General features: G+C 42.9%; 1 protein-coding gene across 1 annotated transcript in view; it reads left to right on the forward strand.

Annotated features, from left to right (window-relative positions):
• The window catches only part of LOC126298556 (uncharacterized), a 902,811-nt gene that overhangs the window by 611,033 nt on the left and 271,852 nt on the right, over positions 1 to 19,926 (forward strand). The gene's annotated exons all lie outside the window — the stretch shown is intronic.

The following is a 19,926-nucleotide window of genomic DNA, read 5'->3' on the forward strand; positions in this document are numbered from 1 at the left end:
CTAAATCCTACTCCCAGATAATTTATGGAATTAACTGCTTTCAGTTGCTGAGCTGCTATATTGTAGCTAAATGATAAACGATCTTTTTTTCTTGCTGCATCAATAACGACCCCATCATCCAAGTACTGCATCCCGCGGAGTGCATCCGTCATTTAGTCAAAAAGATGTGGGCTTTAGGGTGGATGAGGAAGAAGAGTCCTATAAAGGTTTTTGAGCTACTCTCGGGTGCGCATACACGTGCAAGGTCTTCATGAAGATGAAGTTCGTTTACATTGTTGAGGTGACGATCAAACTGAAGTCTTTTCTTAAATTTCCTGAGGCTAGCACACCTGTGTGCGGCCGGCCGGCACGAGGTAGATTGGACGGATTTCGGCGACAGTGTGATGATGACAGATGCCTCGGCCAAAGACTCACCGTCCTTTTGTTCACTTCTAGGTCTTCGTAGACTTTCTGCAAGAACCTATTAAGATCTGCGATGTTTTCGCAGCTCTCTGCTTCGAACGCACCTCCTTTAGGGACACTATTTTGAAGGCTACGTATCGTGCCGCCATCAGTCGGAACATCATGAAACTATAGGCACTGAAGCGGGAAGATTCCACCATGTCCCCCAACTACACTACTGGCCATTAAAATTTCTATACCAAGAACAAATGCATATGATCAACTGGTATTCATTGGACAAATATATTATACTAGAACTGACATGTCATTACATTTTCACGCAATTTGGGTGCATAAATGCTGAGAAATCATTACCCAGAAAAACCACCACTGGCCATAACGGCGTTGATACGCCTGGGCATTGAGTCAAACAGAGCTTGGATGCCGTGTACACGTACAGCTGCCCATGTAGCTTACGATACCACCGTTCATCAAAAGTAGTGACTGGCGTATTGTGACGAGCCAGTTGCTCGCCCACCATTGACCAGACGTTTTCAATTGGTGAGAGATCTGGAGAATGTGCTCGCCAAGGCAGCAGCCGAACATTTTTTGTATCCAGAAAGGCCCGTACAGGACCTGCAACTTGCGGTCGGCATTATCCTGCTGAAATGTAGGGTTTCGCAGGGATCGTATGAAGGGTAGAGCCACGGGTCGTAACACATCTGAAATGTAACGTCTACTGTTCAAAGTGCCGTCAATGCGAACAAGAGGTGACCGAGACGTGTAACCAATGGCACCCCATGCCATCACGTCGGGTGATACGCCAGTATGGCGATGACGAATACGTGCGTTCCCCACGATGACGCCAAACACGGATGCGACCATCATGATGCTGGAAACAGAACCTGGACTCATTCGAAGAAATGACACTTTGCCATTCGTGCACCCAGGTTCGTCGTTGAGTACACCATCGCAGGCTCTCCTGCCTGTCATGCAGCGTCAAGGGTAATCTCAGCCATGGTCTCCGAGCTGATAGTCCATGCTGCTGTAAACGGAATCCAACTGTTCGTGCAGATGGTTGTTGTCTTGCAAACGTCCCCATCTGTGGACTCAGGGATCGAGACGTGGCTGCACTATCCGTTACAGCCATGCGGATAAGATGCCCGTCATCTCGACTGCTAGTGAAACGAGGCTGTTGGGATCCAGCACGGCGTTCCGTATTACCGTCCTGAACCCACCGATACCATATTCTGCTAACAGTCATTGGATCTCGACCAACGCATTTCTCCTCCTTACACGAGGCATCACCACAACGTTTCACCAGGCAACGCCGGTCAACTGCTGTTTGTGTATGAGAAATCGGTTGGAAACTTTCTTCGTGTCAGCACGTTGTAGGTGTCGCCACCGGCGCCAACCTTAAGTGAATGCTCTGAAAAGCTAATCATTTGCATATCACACATCTTCTTCCTGTCGGTTAAATTTCGCGTCTGTAGCACGTCATCTACGTGGTGTAGCAATTTTAATGGCCAGTTGTGTAGTTCCACATGTTTTTCAACCGAAATTGGGAGAGAAAAGTAATGTGTTGCGTTACTTATTGAAGGCCTCTCGTAAGAATATTTCAATAGCCTCTATAGTCTAATATGTAGCTTCTGCTTTTGAGTTCAAAAGTTACGACGTTGTCGCAAAAAGTAACGTCTGCAGGCAGCCTTATCAGCATTCCGCTGCTCGCGGTGATGTAAAACCACTTCAAAGTCTCTGTCACCTAAAAAATCGTGTAAAATAATCTGAAATTTAGGAACCATATACCTATCTCTAGTGTCTCCAAGGACGTCAAAAATCTATTCTTAATTTCAAAATTATGACCAGAGTTAATATTTAGAAACGTATAAAATTTTCCTATCCGGGAACCTATTTAGAACTTGTAGCCTTATATCTTGAAAACTACTGAATTCACTTAAATTCTTTCTTCCCCTTCGTTCATTACGAATGTTTGGTATTGCATTATGTTCGTCATGTACCAGGTGTGATACAAAAATATGGTGAATAATTTTATTAGAAACAAAGTAATAAGCTTAAGGTCATTCGATTTATCTTCTTCAAAGTACTGCGCTTGGTTAGGAACGCACGTATCGCAACGTTGAATCCGTGACTGGAAGCATTTCTGGAAGACTTCCTGGGGAAACGCGTTAAACTGCTCTGTCGTAGTTTGCTCAAGGTCAGGAATAGTGTCAAAACGTTTCACTTTAAGCATGGTATTAATTTTTTGGAAGCACCAGAAGTAGTATTGAGCAAAATCTGGTGACTAAGGCGGATTTCGACAGACAGGAACACTTTTTCTGGCCCAAAAGCCGCAAATCAAAAGCGAGGTGTGGCGTGGATGAAGAAGGAAACCATTGGACCATTTTTATGATCTCTTTCTTCGTGCATCATTTCGCAAACGTTGCATTACGCCCTTGTAAAAGTCCGTTTTACAGTTTTATCCCTTGGAATAAACGAAAATCGCAATATGCTACCAGCATCGAGAAAAACAGTGAACATAACTTTGACACTAGATTTTGACTGTCGTGCGTTTTTAGGGCGAGGAAATTCGCCGGTTTTTCATTAGGAACTGTGAAGTTTCGTCTAAAGATCATACCCATAGACTCAAATTTCATCTCCAGTTACAACTGAAGTCTGGATCTGAATGAAGACGATGCTTCATCCCCGTACAACCTGGCCACGATTTTCCTTCTGTTCATCTCTGAAAAGTCTGGGAACAAGTTTTTCACTACTCGACTCACTTGCAAATTATCGGTTACGGGCAGGTACTACATACTATGTTCTTCGGTAAGGTCTCTAAAAGTTATTCGCCTGTTTCAGTGAAAATTTTTGGCACTTCTCGCATGTTTTCTTCTGTTTTTGAACTTAATGAACGTCCCGAACGCTGCTCGTCGTCTAAAAACTCATTTCCGCTTTTAAATCGCTCATGCCAGTTGTAAAGTCTACAGAAATACAGTATTATCGCCATACACTACTTTCTACATTTCATGATTTTTTGGCACTTTTTTGCGACTTGAAACGGAATTTAATGTTCACGCGTTGTTCGAAGTCCACGACGCCCGACGGATACCACGAGCACAATCTCAATCTAGCGTCCCTGGACGTTGACTGACAAGTCCGAACGTGTTCCATATTGACATTGTTTTTCTCCAGGCTACCGGACAAATTATATCAGATGGTTTCGGGTCAACATTTCTTGCTTAAAAAAATTAATTCAACTTTTTTTTTATAGTACTCGTATATGCATCTGAAAACGGGATTTCTTTTTTTTTCAGTTTTATCAGCCAACTCGAATGAATGTTAATAGCGTTTACCCATCAAAAACCACGAAGAAACTTCCATATTGACGTATACGGCACGCTGATGAGCCAAAACATTACTACCACATGCTTAATAGCTTCTTCTCCGTCTTTGGAACAAAATACATCACTGATTCTGCTTATCTGGGATCCGATAGTTTGCTGGTAGGTTCGAAAGTTTGTTTGTAGGTTTGTGGAGGCATGTGGCATTAGACGTTTACGAACAGTGTATGTAACTGCGTAAATAACGGGCCGCTGATTTGCGTCCGCGGTGATGGCGGCCGATAGCGACCCAGATGGATTCCACAGGATTTACATCAGGCAAATTTCATCGCCGAGACATCAGCGTGAGTTCACTATAATGCTCCTCAAACCACTGCTGAAAGATGACATTGCCGTCGGGGAAGACATCAAGCATGAAAGTGGTTCGCACCTGTCAGCGTGTCTTCGATTGCTACAACAGGTCCCATGCAAGTGCAGGCGAATGTGCGCCATAGCGTAACACTGTTCCCACAGCCTGCGTCCATGGCGTGCTGCACGTTTCGAGCCACCGTTCACCGCGATGACGGCGTTTGTGGAGACGACCATCGACCGAGTGTAGTAATAAATGTGATTCACACGAAGAGCCGATACTTTTCCATTGATTGACAGCTGAATCCCAATGGTTCTGTACCCAATGCAGTCGTAATTGACGATGTCGTTGGGTCAGCATGTGATCACATAGGAGTATCTGCTGCGGATATCCATGGAACGGTGTGTTCCGAAACATTTGTGCGTGAACCAGCATTGTGCTCAGATCACCATCTATCCTAATTTACAGAGCAGACAAGCCTCCGAACCCCATGTTCCGTGATGAGTAGTGGACGTCCAACCATTTAGTGCCTAGCGGTAGCTTCACTGTCCGTCCTCCTCTTTCCGTAGATGCTCACGACAGTAGCGCGTCAACATTCAACCAGCTACGCCGTTTTCGGGATACTCGTTTACGGGCTCTGCGTAACAATAATCTGCCCTTTGTAGAAGTCGCTTATCTCAACGGCTGTCCATATCTTCGGTAGAGTGAGCCCCCGTCCATGTCTACTCCGCTTACATACTTTTGTTGCAGCGTCACGTGGCCGCAACGCCATCTAGTGGTATTCAACGTCGCAGTGGGCAGTGATCATAATGTTTTGGCTGATCAGCGTAGATATCTGTAACGTCGTTCAGCACGTCAACATTTTGCTCTACTTTTACTTCGAACCGAAGATTTGGATTTTCCCGAAATAGGTGAAATTTTCGCGCCCATAGTCTTACTACAGGTTGTCCCATTGCTTTTTGTAGCCCAGTGCCAGCACAGTGGGATCAGCATTTTCAAGCCCCCATTGATGTAATGCTGAGGAAAGCAGTCCATCACGCTCTCTACTGGACATTAAAACTGCAACATCTCGAAGACGGGATGCAACAACTGTTGAATTGCTATGAACTCTGCTACACTCTTCGACATTAAAACCAATACTATATCAGCAAATTCTCACAACATAAGCAACCGTAACACCATCTACGTCTACTGTGTAAGGCTTTATTACACAGCGTATTTCTATCACAAAACTCGCATTGGACCAGTGGTCGTCTGAGAGAAGATCGTGTTACACCACTTGTATGAAGGAGACTGGTCTACTAGCTCGTGCTGGAGTCCACAACGACCGGATCGTGCCCTGTCGAGAATGTGGCTTATCGTTTCGCGATATTTCTAATCGAATTGTTCGGTATGCTGAGTGTAGAATCTAATGGTTCAGGTGGGCGGTACTCAACGCCAGGATCTCCATGGCCCTGAGCACACCACAGGACAGATATATGGCTCACTCGGCCGTGAAAGATCCGCACCTGGAGCTAGGAAAAGGGCTTGTTCGTAGTGAGACTAGTCTCACATGTTGAGCACCACTACTGTCACCAAGGCGAACATTTCTGTTGCTTCTCTCGACACGCCGGAAGTGAGCGGCACGAAGACAGTGGTGCGCCCAATGAATGCACTGGACATAGGAGCGTCACCATGTCGTCTTTGCAGACCAGTCCTGACTCTATGTCTAGCAGCACGTTGGACGTATCAGCGTGTGGAATTTACCAGACTGTATGCGTCGTCGTTATACAGGGTGAGTCAGGAGGAAACATATATGCATTGAGCAAGAGGAGGAGGAGGAGATTAGTGTTTAACGTTCCATCGACATCGAGGTCATTAGAGACGGAGCACAAGCTCGAATTAGGGAAGGATGGAGAGGTAAAGCGACCGTGACCTTTCGAAGGAACCGTCCCGGCATTTGCCTTAAGATATTTAGGGAAATCACGGAAAACTTAAACCGGGATGGGCGGACGCGTGTTTGAGCTGTCGTCCTCCCGAATGTGAGTCCAGTGTGCTAACCGCTGCGCCACACCGCTCGGTATGCTCTGAGCAGTGATAGTATTGGTGCTTCTGAACAAAAAACTTCATATGGACAAATGCCCTGTTCTAAATGGTTCCGAGATAAAACACGTTTAATGTACTTTGTTATATGTTTTTTGTATTATGCAGTATAGCGTCATGGTTTACAATGTACGGAAGCATTGTAGAGGGATTGGAGACGAACAGTTTGATATAGGATACTTGTGGGGTATCAAGTCGGGAAACTACCTCAGATTAGCGTACAAAATCTACCTAAGCTACAGTGCATGCGCGTCGTGCGAGATTTTAAATTGGCCGTCCGTTGGGGCCGAGCGGTTCTAGGCGCTTCAGCCTTGAACCGAGCTGCTGCTACGGTCGCAGGTTCGAATGCTGCCTCGGGCAGGTTAGTTAGGTTTCAGTAGTTCTAAGTCTGGGGGTCTGATGACTTCCGATGTTAAGTCCCATAGTGCTTAGAGCCATTTGAACCATTTTAAATTGTCTCTCGCTCTCTTCGCGCAAATTATTAGCCCCAGAGAAAAAAAAATGAATACGTTTTTTTTTATAGGAAATCTAACGTGTTTAATTTTGTACTGTGACACGTTTTCGCTAGAGGTCTTCTTGTTATTCAAGAAGAACGTACAAAACCTACATTAAAGGTGTTCTACCTCGGAAACCATTCGGAATAGGGTGTATGTCCATACGAAGAACTTTGTTCAGAATCACCAATAATATCATCCCTCAAAGCACCCACGTTTCCTCCTGAATCACCCTATATGGGGTATATACAACCATACCACCTCGGTTTCTCATGACTGGTAATTTTTACAGCTTTTACATTTCTGACGAATTAAGGCCTGTGGCTGTGCCCTGTCTTCGAGGTCTCCGTAACATCTTTCAACAAGATAACACAGGACCACATTATCCGCCCTGTTCACACATTCCTCGATACAGACGATGATCGACTGTTGTCCTGACAACCACGTCCTCCAGATCTCTCAGCCACTGGAAACATCTGGTCATAGGTTACCGCCATTCTGGCATGCAGCAGCTCAACAAACACTACTATGAACCATGGCACTGAGCTCAAGCAGCATGGAATGCAATACCAAAGGTGGCACCTCTATGCACAGAATTTCGCAACTAGTATACCCCAAATCATCTTCAAATGTGTTCTTCCCATTATACTGCATACGCACAATAAGTAAAATTTCATTATTTGCTATATTTCTTAGTTTTCCAATTTTTATGTTCAATAATGTAGTTACATTGCTCTAGTTAACTGACTTGGAGGTGACGGAAGTTGGGTAAAGAGGTGCACATACTCATATAGCGGTTGGTAGGAAGAAACAAGACCTATGACGTATTACTAAAAACTCTGAATGAAAATTTGCTGTATTATTTAACACCGCTTTCGCAGCTTCTTTGAATTATTGACAAAATGAGAAACAATTGCATATAGTGCAGAGCTCTGTCACAATGTTACAGGAAATGTGCAAACAATTTTAATCCTCGCCTGCTCAGCCTCAGCGGCCTACTCAAAGTCGCAAATTGCCACTAGCTCTTCTCCATTTGGTCCAAACTCCATTTACCAGTAATTGTCGGTTAATCAAACAAAATCACGCAAAGAATAAACGAGACACTTTAAAGAAATATCTACAAAGAGCGTACGGAGAGAAAGATACTAAACTATAACGAAGTAAGATAAAAATAATTGCAGCTTAAATTCTTTCCAGTAAGTGAGTGTCATAGGAGGTGCAAATGGAAAAACTCCAAAAACGTACTATATTTAGCAAGCACTCGCTGAGTCTTTATTCCGAGAATCACACAGGGAGCTGGTTCGAATCCATAGGGCAGCAAAGAATGCGGTATGTTGTCTGTTATTTTCGTACTGTAAATGGACAAAGGATTGAGTCGTTTGGAACATACAGGCCATTTCATCTGTTAGTGGACACGTACGACATTATTATCCTTTCAGTAATGACAGTTAAACATATTAGTAGAGTTAGCAGTAAGTGGAACCGTGTACTTAACGGTGATTTTTTTGGTGCAGTGATGATTAGTCATCTTTTGGAGGAATTATTATAACAGCGAAGGAAAATCTAATACACAGTTGGTACGTTATACACAGACAGAGAAAGAGAGGGTTTTTATACGTACACAGCGTGAAACCCTTTGGAGGATGTCAGGTTACACGTACCGGCTGGTTCTGCTGCCCCTGCCGATGTCGTTTTATGCAACCTGCTATATAGCTGGCCTTCATAAACACTGCGCGAGATTTTCATATTCTCTCGCTGTCTATGCGCAAAATATTAGTCCTATAGAAAAAATGAACAGGGCCTTTTTGTAGTAAATTTAACGTAGTTAAATTTCGTACTGGGATACGTTTTCACTGGAGAAAACGCACCTCGATGCACACACTCATACCAAACCAGCCAGAATTTCTAGTATGTTCTTCGTGGCACTGCCTCCTGTCACTGTACAAAAATTTTCGACTAAACAAACTATTCCTGATATTCGAACTGTTCTCGTCTCTGTTGACTGGGCTATTACGCCAGCAGCATCGTCGACCATTTTGTCAACATTATTAATTTAGACGTCCTCGTGAGAGTAACGGAAGAAAAACTACTTTTGTGAACGTTACGCTAAAACTAGTTACGTTGTGAATTCTGTCCAAACTTAACCATTACAAGCACAATAGTTTCGTAGTCAGAAGACCTGACGAAGGTCTGGCCGGTGTGGCTGAGCTGTTCTAGGCGCTTCAGTGTCGAACCGCGCGGATCCTGCCTCGGGCATGGATGTCTGTGATGTCCTTAGGTTAGTTAGGTTTAAGTAGTTCTATAGTCTAGTGGACTGATGACCTCAGGTGTTAAGTCCCAGAGTGCTCAGAGCCAGACCTGACGAGGAAACGATCCAACTGTCTATTTTACGCCGTTAAAATTCACAAAATTGTTTGGTAAAATTTACACAAACATCAGTTTTATAATTTGTCAGTAATCAATTAAGCCGGTGGCGTAACAAGGTCAGTCAATGAAGACCAAAAAAGTCAGATACGGGAAATAATTCGTACAGTAAAAGATTTTTGTACATTGGTAGGAGGGAGTGCCATGAACCATATACTAGAAATACTAATCGGCGGGAGCTGAATGTGGGAGTGGGTTGCGTTTGAACGTCACGTTTTTGCGCTTTTCTTGAATTGCTCGAAAACTAAGGTCTCTTGAGAAAACGTATCTCATCACAAAATTTAACTACATTCATTTTCCTACATACAGCTCTTGTGCACTTTTTTTTTTGTAGGGCTAACAGTTTGCGTGTAGCGATCAAGGAATTATTTAGACCTCGCGTGTGGATTATGAAGATCCGATATACCATTGTGGATTACATAAAACGACATTTGTTGGGGCAGCTGAATCAACATGTATGTATGAAGTAGTCCACACGGTGTGTCAAACCCTTATGGTGAAAAATGTACAGTTTGTAGAGAATTTTGGACTGAATCTTGGAGACCAAGAAATAACGACTAGAAATTAATACTCAGTTTACTCACATAATTACCTTTTAATTCATAGTAACAATGCAGGCTCGCAGCAACTATTCATCTCAGAGAACGCTTTATAATGCCGTACTCTCTCCCCACCCCACAATGTGTTATACAAATTACACAAGCAACTACCAATGAGGTCCTACTGGAGTTTCGTATCGTCGTACCGGAACTTCTTCGGGGAACTCCACAGCAACAAAATCCCTCAAGTAAGACCCGGCGATCTCGCTAACCTTGTAGTTCACGTACTCTTGGATATTAATGGTCGGTGCATTGGAAATCTGCAACCGCATATTCTCGCCAAAAACAGACGCTGAAATATCTCAAACAGCTGTGGCAGCACATCACGCATGAACAATAGGTGCTCCGACCCAGAGCGGCTACAAAAAAAGGTCCTAACAGTTAACTTTGGAAACTTACAGCATGAAAGTTGATATCGAATCGTTGGTGGTGATTTAAGACAAGAGTGACCTTTGGATTTCGACCCGCCCGTACAGTCGTGCGTGTTAAAGCGCCACTGCAGTGACTTGTTGGCGGGAGGGGGGGGAGGGGGGTGAGCACAGATCGACGAGGAGCATCGAGTTCCCGAATCGAATTCGCCCGCCGGATTAATACCGCCGGCTGGTGTGCAAGCCAACCAGGATGTGGTTTTTAGGCGTTTTCCCATGTCCGACTAGGGGAATATCGGGCCTGTTATTTCGTCCCGCCTCAGTGACACAATAAGTAAACACTTTGAGAACGTTCTCGCACTTTTACATGGGATAACACTAAAAAAAAAGGCACGTAGAATACTCAAATTCCGTCACGGGAGAGAAGGGATGGCGGCAGAAAGGACATCAGGCCCCCTTCTAGCAACAACATTGCCAAAACCAGAATAACATGACGACCCCGAGAAGGTACGGGATAAGCCCAGCGAAAAGAAAAGGAAGCTAACGTATGGATTTTCATCCCCCTACATATGGCTTTTGCTGCAGTGGAAAACACATTCATGGTTGAAAGAAGCCTCATCCGTCAACAACACAGATTGATTTTGACCCGCCCGCATAGCTGTGCGAGCTAAAGCGGTACTGATATATCGCGTTGGATAATCCATGTCATGCTGTGCTAAGAGGAATGGTCAGTGCTCAGGGATATTACGGGAATAATCAGTCGAAACCGTAAGTACAGTGTGTATGGCTTTAAAATGCATAGCTTAAGAACTATGAGCACTTGTTCATCTTTGCTACTGTGAAACAAATATCGTAGCTCTTCACGTATGTATTTTAGAGCCCTTCTTTACTGAACGTTTTTTCTTGTTTTGGTTCATACTGCCACCTCTCAAAACATGGAAAACAAAGACCTTCCGTTAGAAATGATTTGTTTCACAGTATCGAAGATGAAGTGCTCACAGCTTTTAAAGCGTGCATTTTAGAGCCCATTATCACTAGAATTTTTGGCTACTATTAGTCGTTCCTGTGATATTTGTCGATACTGGGCTTTCGTCCTGGGTCATCCTGTACAGAACTGAACTCGTTTGTGAGAGAGTTGTAAGTACTACTTCACTTTATTCTTCCAAGTGTACACATCACGGGCTAGTTGATGAACCTTTTCTTACACTATCCAGTACAACCTCTTCACATTTCACTGAGACAATAATTCTTTGTTGAGAACATTGGATAACTCTCTGCGCTTCGTATGACCCAGTTTCTGACAACGGCAATGAGTTTCTTGCCATTACGATGACACCTATTGCGAAAGTTTATTCTGTACATTCGTTCGGCTTTCCGGATATTACGTCCTGTTGAACCATACATTAAATGCCTCTTTAACAGTGATCTTCCAGTCTGTCTCTGAATGTGAACTGTGGTGGCAAATTCCGCTGTGGAGACATCGCGGACGGTTGTGTATTGTTTTAAAGTAGCCTCATCAACGTGGATGTATCATGTAGTCACACGCTGACGTGACATAGGCTATGGAATACCTCCTTTTTCCCAGCCTAGTGCGGTAACTCGATGTGGCACGGCCTCAACAAATCGTTGGAAGTACCCTGCAGAAATATTGAGTCACGATGCCTACAAAGCTGTCCATAATTGCGAATGTGTTGGTGGTGCAGGATCTCGCGCACGAGCTGACCTCTCGATTATGTCCCATGAATGTTCTATGAAATTCATGTCGGGCGATCTGGGTAGCCAAATCATTCGCCAAATGTCAAGAATGTTCTTCAGACCAGTCGCGAACAGTTGTGGCCCAGTGACATGACATCATTATTTGAGAACATAAAGTCCATTAATGGCTGCAAATGGTCTCCAAGTGGCCGAACTATTTCCAGTCAATGATCAGTTCAGTTGGATCAGAGGACCCAGTCCATTCCATGTAAATACAGCCCACACCCTTACGAAATCACCATCAGCTTGCAAAGCGTCTTTTGACAACGTGGATCCATGGCTTGCTAGGGTGTGCGACACACTCGAACCCTACCATCAGCTCTTACCAACTGAAATCGGGAATCATCTTCCTAGGACACGGTTTCCGAGACGTCTAGGGTCCAGCCGCTATGGTTACGAGCCAATGAGAGGCGCTGCAAGTGATGTCGTGCTGTTATCAAAGACACTCGAATCGATCGTCTGTTGCCTTAGTCCATTCACGGAAAATTTCGCCACACTACTCTAACGGATACGTTCGTCGTTCGTACCACATTGATTTCTGGGGTTATTTCACGCACTGTTGCTTGTCTGTTATCACCCACAACTATATGAAAACGACGCTGCTCTCAGTTGTTAAGTGAAGGCCATCGGACACTGCATTGTCCATCGTGAGAGATAATGCCTAAAATTCGGATTTCTCGGCACACTCTTGACAGTTTGGAACTCGGAATATTGAATTCCCTAACATTTACGAAATGGACTGTCCCATGTGTCTACCTCCAACTATCATCTCGCATTCAAAGTCTGCTAATTGCCATCGTGCGTCAATAATCACGTCGGAAAACTCTTCACATGAATCACCTCATTAGGAATGACAGCTCCGGCAGTGCACTGCCCTTTTGTACCTCGTGTACGGAACACTACTCCCATCTGTATAAGCGCATATCGCTATCGCGTGACTTTTGTCACCTCAGTGTAGTCTTAGCTATGAAACATAAGCAAGATTGCGAAAGACCGCTTGACGCGCATTGCTCACTTAAGATGTCTTACTATCTGAAATGTTTATCTGACAATGCTCAATTTAGAATCCTCTACGGCTTACGTTATTTTTCACCTTCCTCTTGTTTGTACCATACTTAACATTTTGTAGCGAATTACATTCTAAACATTTAAGTTTTTTTGCAATAACTGACTCTTTTCTCATTCAAAAACTCACTCTAAAAATGCAAGGAAGATAGCGAATTTTACTGTACTGCTAAGAAGTAAAACGGCTGTGGAATCGCTTAAGTAAGTATCCAGGAACTCGCCCATAGCGTTCTGAGTAAACCGCGGAAAATTACAAATCAAAGTGACCAGACAAGGATTTCAATCCCACTACTGCATAAATCGAATTAATTTCTTTACTAGTGTTACATCTCGCGTCCCCGTATATTTAATACCGTGAATATAATCGAAAATTGTGATCAGTCTTGTTTCCGAAAGTGCGACATATTCGCAACATAAAGTTACACATTCAGCGTTTCAGTTGCACGTGATTAGTTCATTTCTCGGATCTTACAGATATTTAGAAAAAATCATCTTTGGTGTGCACAATTGTAATTGCAATCAAAGATATCTTCAAAAACTTTGTCTACAATTTCTCGGTGGCAGAGAAAGGCAACCAAAGGACGAACAAATGCCCCAACATTTTCAAAGACGTCGCTAATGTGTTAGTGAAAAGAAGAGATACTGCATGAAACCGTTCATTTATAGCTCTCGTGAAACTCCTAATTATTGCTTGAAAGACAGAGTATTTGTGGAATGAACCGAGTGAGGAGGTTAGCAGCAAGTTTGCTCATCAGGATTCCATCAACAGGTACTTTCCACACGAAACTTAATGAACAAAGCAAAGCGTCGAACGCGCTATGGCAGTTCCCCGCTTCACACGGAAATGCGGGAAGCGATAATTAAAGGGAAAGTTTTACTTTTTTGTGGCCTGATACACAGCATCTTTTGCTTGATGAAGCGTATGACCTCTTTTCATCCTTTACAGAATTATGCACCTACGACGATAGTTTTCTAAAAGAATAGAATAAAAATAAAGTTAAACTTGCTAATGCAAGCATGTTAATAACCAATTAATTAACATTAAAACTTGATGTTGCGAAACTAATTCGTTATGTGCTTGTTTATACACCTGCCGTCTTTACTGAGCACATCGCAACTACAAATTGCATATAAACCTGCAGGTGCTTTTTACAACATTCATTAGCTTTAACGTCGTTAGAAATTCGGACCTGGAGCGTTTGTATTTTCCACATTTTCGATTGAAAAGACGTCCTCTTTTCCATTTCTGTTCTTCTTCAGAGCGTTAAAGTGAAAAAACGTAGCTTCAAACTGTTATGAATACTACATATATCTCTGTCTTTGGAAACTAGGAAAGGAGAATGAGTTTTAATTTAGGAGTCACTTCACTAGACACGGACCACAACTCGTAGTAAGTTAGGTGGCGCGCTGCCCCGGACATTGTATTTACAGGGTTCAAGTCTCCTTTCGGACATCCAAATTCAGGTTCTCTTGTGATTTCCCAACATCGCCCAAAGCAATGCCGGTATGAAAACGTCTTGTTCAATTTCGTGTCTCATCCCTAAAAATTCACTGCTTACTCTATGCCTATAATGACCACGCAGTCGGCGGGACATTAATCCAAACGTTCCTTCCACATGGAGTAAATTAGAAAACCATGGAAAACAAAAGTAATGACTTCTGTCTGGAATAAAGGACCACTATCCTTGAGATTTCTGAGTTCCGTGTCCTAAGCACTGCACTACCACTTTTGACATCTTTTTTTCGATGTGGCAGTTGATCTCCTTTGTTCCATAAGTTGAAGAGACTAATTGGATTTTATGGTGTATAACTTCAATAACCAAGACGCCTTAGGAAAGGATGCGAAATTATAGGCCTAAGATCTGGTAAGTCTGCCTTTCAGTGTATGAACACGACGAAATATATATTTTTTTACTATGTAAGTGAGCGCATGAAATATAGTGGTTCAGTGTGGTCCAGCAGACCACGCAGAAAAAATCGCAAAGAAAAATTACTGTGGTGGGAAAAATCGTCTGCAGCACGAGCGCTTTGTACAGAACGATGACCATTGCGCAAAAAAAGGCTTATCCAAATAAAAATCACCAGATTGTTCAGTGGCTAGGCTTTCTTACTCTGGTAGGGAGCTAGATGCTTATTTTTGCAAGCGAGTATTCGAATGATATTATTACGCAAAGACATTTTCAGTCAGTGACACTTCTCGAATTGAGAACTGTTAACTGCTACAAAAACTATGTACAATTATCTGCTCACGATTTGTTCTGTATGTTGGCATTCAGAATGTAGACTAAATTCTGATGCGCTATGCTCGTGAGGTATAACCATGAGTGAGAAGTTGAGAACCTACGCTACCCATGTAGTCGTGTTGTTGTGTGTTATGTTCATTATCACAGCTAGCTTCCGAGAAGGCAGGATGAACTGAAAGGAAACACACGTTCAAGATATGTAGCAGGCAACCGTTAGCTCGTAAAACGAGGAGTAGCTCCTTAACAAAATGCATTTACTTTACAGTACTTGGTGAGACTGACGTACTTCAGCTACAGAATAAGATCGAGTGTGGGTATTATTTTATTTTATTTTAAATACAGAACAAGAAATGCTTTCCGTGGCATTACCATTGTAAAGAAGCTCAGAGTAGTGGTGTCTCCTACCTAAATACTAGACGGCAGCCCAAAAGGCCTGATGATACAAACTAATCAAAACGAGTAGAGTAATAAATAGATAGTTTCCCCGACAACGGGTGCCCTTTCAGTTATTACCACGCCGCTGTATCTACTTGCTAGACAATTTTTATTTAAAAACTGGACGCCATCACTTCGTTGTAGTATACCATTTTGCCTTTTTTGACGTTAGTGACATATTTTCCGTTGTTTTGCAACATTAGAAAGTGGCAGATGGGAAATACCCTAAGCCAATGCAAGTAACAGTACAGGACACGTAAATCTTTACTGGGACGTTACTCGTTGGCTGCCAGGCAATGATTGATGAAGGGGAGTGACACACAATTCATGCTTCAGTGGTTACAGTCTCAGTAAGCCCTAAAAACCCAACTGTCTCGTAGTGAAAATCGTTTCTTTAATATTGTACAAGAAAATATCAATTTTTTAAGAATTTTGTGGTCTCCTTAATAATAAGGCTGAAGTCTCATCTTTGATGGTCGAAGATTACTGCCTGGATGACCTGTAATGGAGTCTATTCAGCCTCGTGGCGTCACATTAAGAATTGCTTGGCGTTATCCATATGCATATCTTTGAAATGGCATGAAAGAGGAAATTTTCGACTCACGTGTGGTGTACCGCAGTACCTTTTTAAATGTAATAGTCTATGATACAAAAATTTGGTTCTGAACTTTCGTTTGAGGGTTTCATTCTATTTGTTCTGGAAAATTAGGGTCATTGGGAGAGCACGACAAAGAGCAAATTCAACATCATTCTTAAAAAAAAGGGAACAATATTAACTTTGGTAATAACAGAGGAAAAGGCAAACTAGATTTGAAGTGTATACTATAAGTATGAATAACACACTGAAGAGCCAAAGAAATTCGTACGCCTTCTAAATATCGTGTAGGACGCCCGCGAGCACGCAGAAGTGCCGCAACACGACGTGGCATGGACTGACTCGACTAATGTCTGAAGTAGTCCTGGAGGGAATTGGTACCATGAATTCTGCTGGGCTGTCCACAAATCCGTAAGGGTACGAGAGAGTGGAGATCTCTTATGAACAGCACGTTGCAATGCATCCCAGATATGCTCAATAATGTTCATATCTGGGGAGTTTGGTGGCCAGCAGAAGTATCTAAACTCGGAAGAGTGTCCCTGGAGCCTCTCTGTAGGCTCTGTGTGGGGTGTCGCATTGTCCTGCTGGAATTGCCCAAGTCAGTCGGAGTGCGCAATGGACATGAATGGATGCAGGTAATCACACGAGATACTTACGTTCGTGTCACCTGTCAGAGTCGTATCTAGACGTATCAGGGGTCCCATATCATCCGTACTGCACACGCCCATCATTACGGTGCCTCCACCAGCTTGAACAGCCCACTGCTGACATGGAGAGTCGATGGATTCATGAGGCTGTCTCCATATCCGCGCACGTCCATCCGCTGGATACAATTTGAAACGAGACTCGTCCGACCAGGCAACATGTTTCCAGTCATCAACAGTCCAATGTCGGTGTTGACGGTCCTAGGCGAGGCGTAAAGTTTTGTGTCGTGCAGTCGTCAAGGGCACACGAGTGGGCCTTCAGCCTCTAAAGCCCTTATCAATGATGTTTTGTTGAATGGTTAGCTCTCTGACACTTGTTGATGGCCCAGCATTGAAATCTGCAGCAATTTATGGAAAGGTTGTACTTCTATCACGGTGTACGATTCAGTCGTCGTTGGTCCCGTTCTTGCAGGATCTCTTTCCCGCCGCAGTGATGTCGGAGATGTGATATTTTACCGGATTCCTGATATTCACGGTACACTCGTGAAATGGTCGTACGGGTAAATCCCCAATTCATAACTACGTCGAAGATGATGAGTCCCATCGCTCGTGCGCCGACAATAACACCACGTTCAAACTCACTTAGATCTTGATAACCTGCTATTGTAGCAGCAGTAACCGATCATTCAAAAGCGCCAGACACTTTCTGTCTTATACAGGGTGTTACAAAAAGGTACGGCCAAACTTTCAGGAAACATTCCTCAGACACAAAGAAAGAAAATATGTCATGTGGACATGTGTCTGGAAACGCTTACTTTCCATGTTAGAGCTCATTTTATTACTTCTCTTCAAATCACATTAATCATGGGATGGAAACACACAGCAACAGAACGTACCAGCGTGACTTCAAAAACTATGTTACAGGAAATGTTCAAAATGAGATTTTTCACTCTACAGCGGAGTGTGTGCTGATATGAAACTTCCTGGCAGATTAAAACTTTGTGCCGGACCGAGACTCGAACTCGGGACCTTTGCCTTTCGCGGGCAAGTGCTCTACCAACTGAGCTACCCAAGCACGACTCGCGCCCCGTCCTCACAGCTTTACTTCCGCCAGTACTTCGTCTCCTACCTTCCGAACATCACAGAAGCTCTCCTGCCAACTTTGGTAGAGCACTTGCCCGCGAAAAGCAAAGGTCCCGAGTTCGAGTCTCCGTCCGGCACACAGTTTTAACCTGCCAGGAATTTTCAATGTTCAAAATGTCCTTCGTTAGTGACGATACATGCATCCACCCTCCGTCGCGTGGAACCCCTAATGCACAGATGGAGCCCTGGAGAATGGCGTATTGTATCAAAAACTGTCCACAATACGAGCACGAAAAGTCGCTACATTTGGTACCGGGGTTGCGTAGACAAGAGCTTTCAAATGCCCCCATAAATATAAGTCAAGAGGGCTGAGGTCAGGAGAGCGTGGAGGCCATGGAATTGGTCCGCCTCTACCAATCCATCGGTCACCGAATCTGTTGTTGAGAAGCGTACGAACACTTCGACTGAAATGTGCAGGAGCTCCATCGTGCATGAACCACATGTTGTGTCGTACTTGTAAAAGCACATGTTCTAGCAGCACAGGTAGAGTATCACGTATGAAATCATGATAACGTGCTCCATTGAGCGTAGGTGGACGAAACTAAAATGATCTGTAACATGGGAATTAAGCGTTTCCGGACACATGTCCACATAACATCTTTTCTTTATTTGTATGTGAGGAATGTTTCCTGAAAGTTTGGCCGTACCTTTTTGTAACACCCTGTATAGGCGATGCCGACCGCATTGCCGTATTCTGCCTTTCTAGATATCTCTGTATTCAAATACAGCACGCCTATATCAGTTTCTTTGGCGCTTCAGTGGAGATTAAAAGAACGTATTAGAAGAGGGAAAAATGACTTTCATTTAAATAATGGAAAAATGCACCAGCTCCTTAATTTCTCATGCTTAATACAATGTGTTTCCAGAAGTTATTCTCATTTTCAAATGCATTTGCTCCCATAATTATTTTCTGTGACGTTTGAATGTGTGATTTTCTGCCTCTCTTGCATTGTAGTTTTCTTTTTGAGGCTATATTTCATCTGAAGAATTAAACGAAAGGAATTTTGTAATGTTATTATATGCTAATGTTGGAGATGGTGTTTTTGTTTGTCGTCTTTCAAGTATGGTGTCTCCTCCATCGCACAGAATATCACACATAGGCAACTAATCTCTTACACTCATTGTTTTTTAATCAAAATATGCTGCAGAGAGTTTAAGAAGTTAACGTTTCACATAGTCAGTCAGAGGTTTTACATTTTCTGTGGATTACATTCTCTCTCTCTCTCTCTCTCTCTCTCTCTCTCTCTCTCTCTCTCTCTCTCTCTCCCTCTCTCTCTCTGTATGAGGAAATGTACTTATTTATGAAAGTTAATACAGTTACCATATGCAGGAGAAACATTTGAAAAAATTACATGATTCGCCATCTAGCTTGTCAGTAAGAATTTTTTGTTCTTGCTTTTTGTGATGTACAAAAATTTCAAGCTCTAACATCAAATCCAATGTGAGTCATTTTGGGTACTGGTGGACAATCTTAAGATCTTCTTCTGTGTTTTCGAATGGGTGTCCAAGATTTTTTATGTGTATTGCTATCGCTGATTTTGTAAACTGGTTACGTGTATAACAGCTGATGCGTTCAGTGTTCGTTTTTCCTATGTAGTAGCTTGAGCAACTTTTACCTGTAATTTTCTATGTTCTTGAGTCTGACAATTTGTATTTTTTAGTAGTTAAAGTGTGGATTAATGTCTGTTGTTGTTTGTTGTTTGAGGATAACGCTTCATTCAATTTATGTGTGATCAGTAGGTTTGCTCCTACATAGGATAATTGTAGTAACTTTCATAAATGTGTATATTTCCTAACAGAGAAAAAGAGAGCGAGAGAGAGAATGTAATCGATAGTTCAGTAGGTAATAATGGTAAAATAAATGTTATAACTTTGTATATATAATTTAATCCACAGAAAAGAACACATCTGACTGAGTAAAAAGCCGTTGTGAAACCATAATTTCGTAATAACTGTATAGCATGTTTTGATTATAAAAACAAAGAGTGTGAGCGATGATTTTGCTGTG

This window comes from Schistocerca gregaria, chromosome X (assembly GCF_023897955.1).
Source record: "Schistocerca gregaria isolate iqSchGreg1 chromosome X, iqSchGreg1.2, whole genome shotgun sequence".
Classification (NCBI taxonomy): Eukaryota; Metazoa; Arthropoda; class Insecta; order Orthoptera; family Acrididae; genus Schistocerca; species Schistocerca gregaria.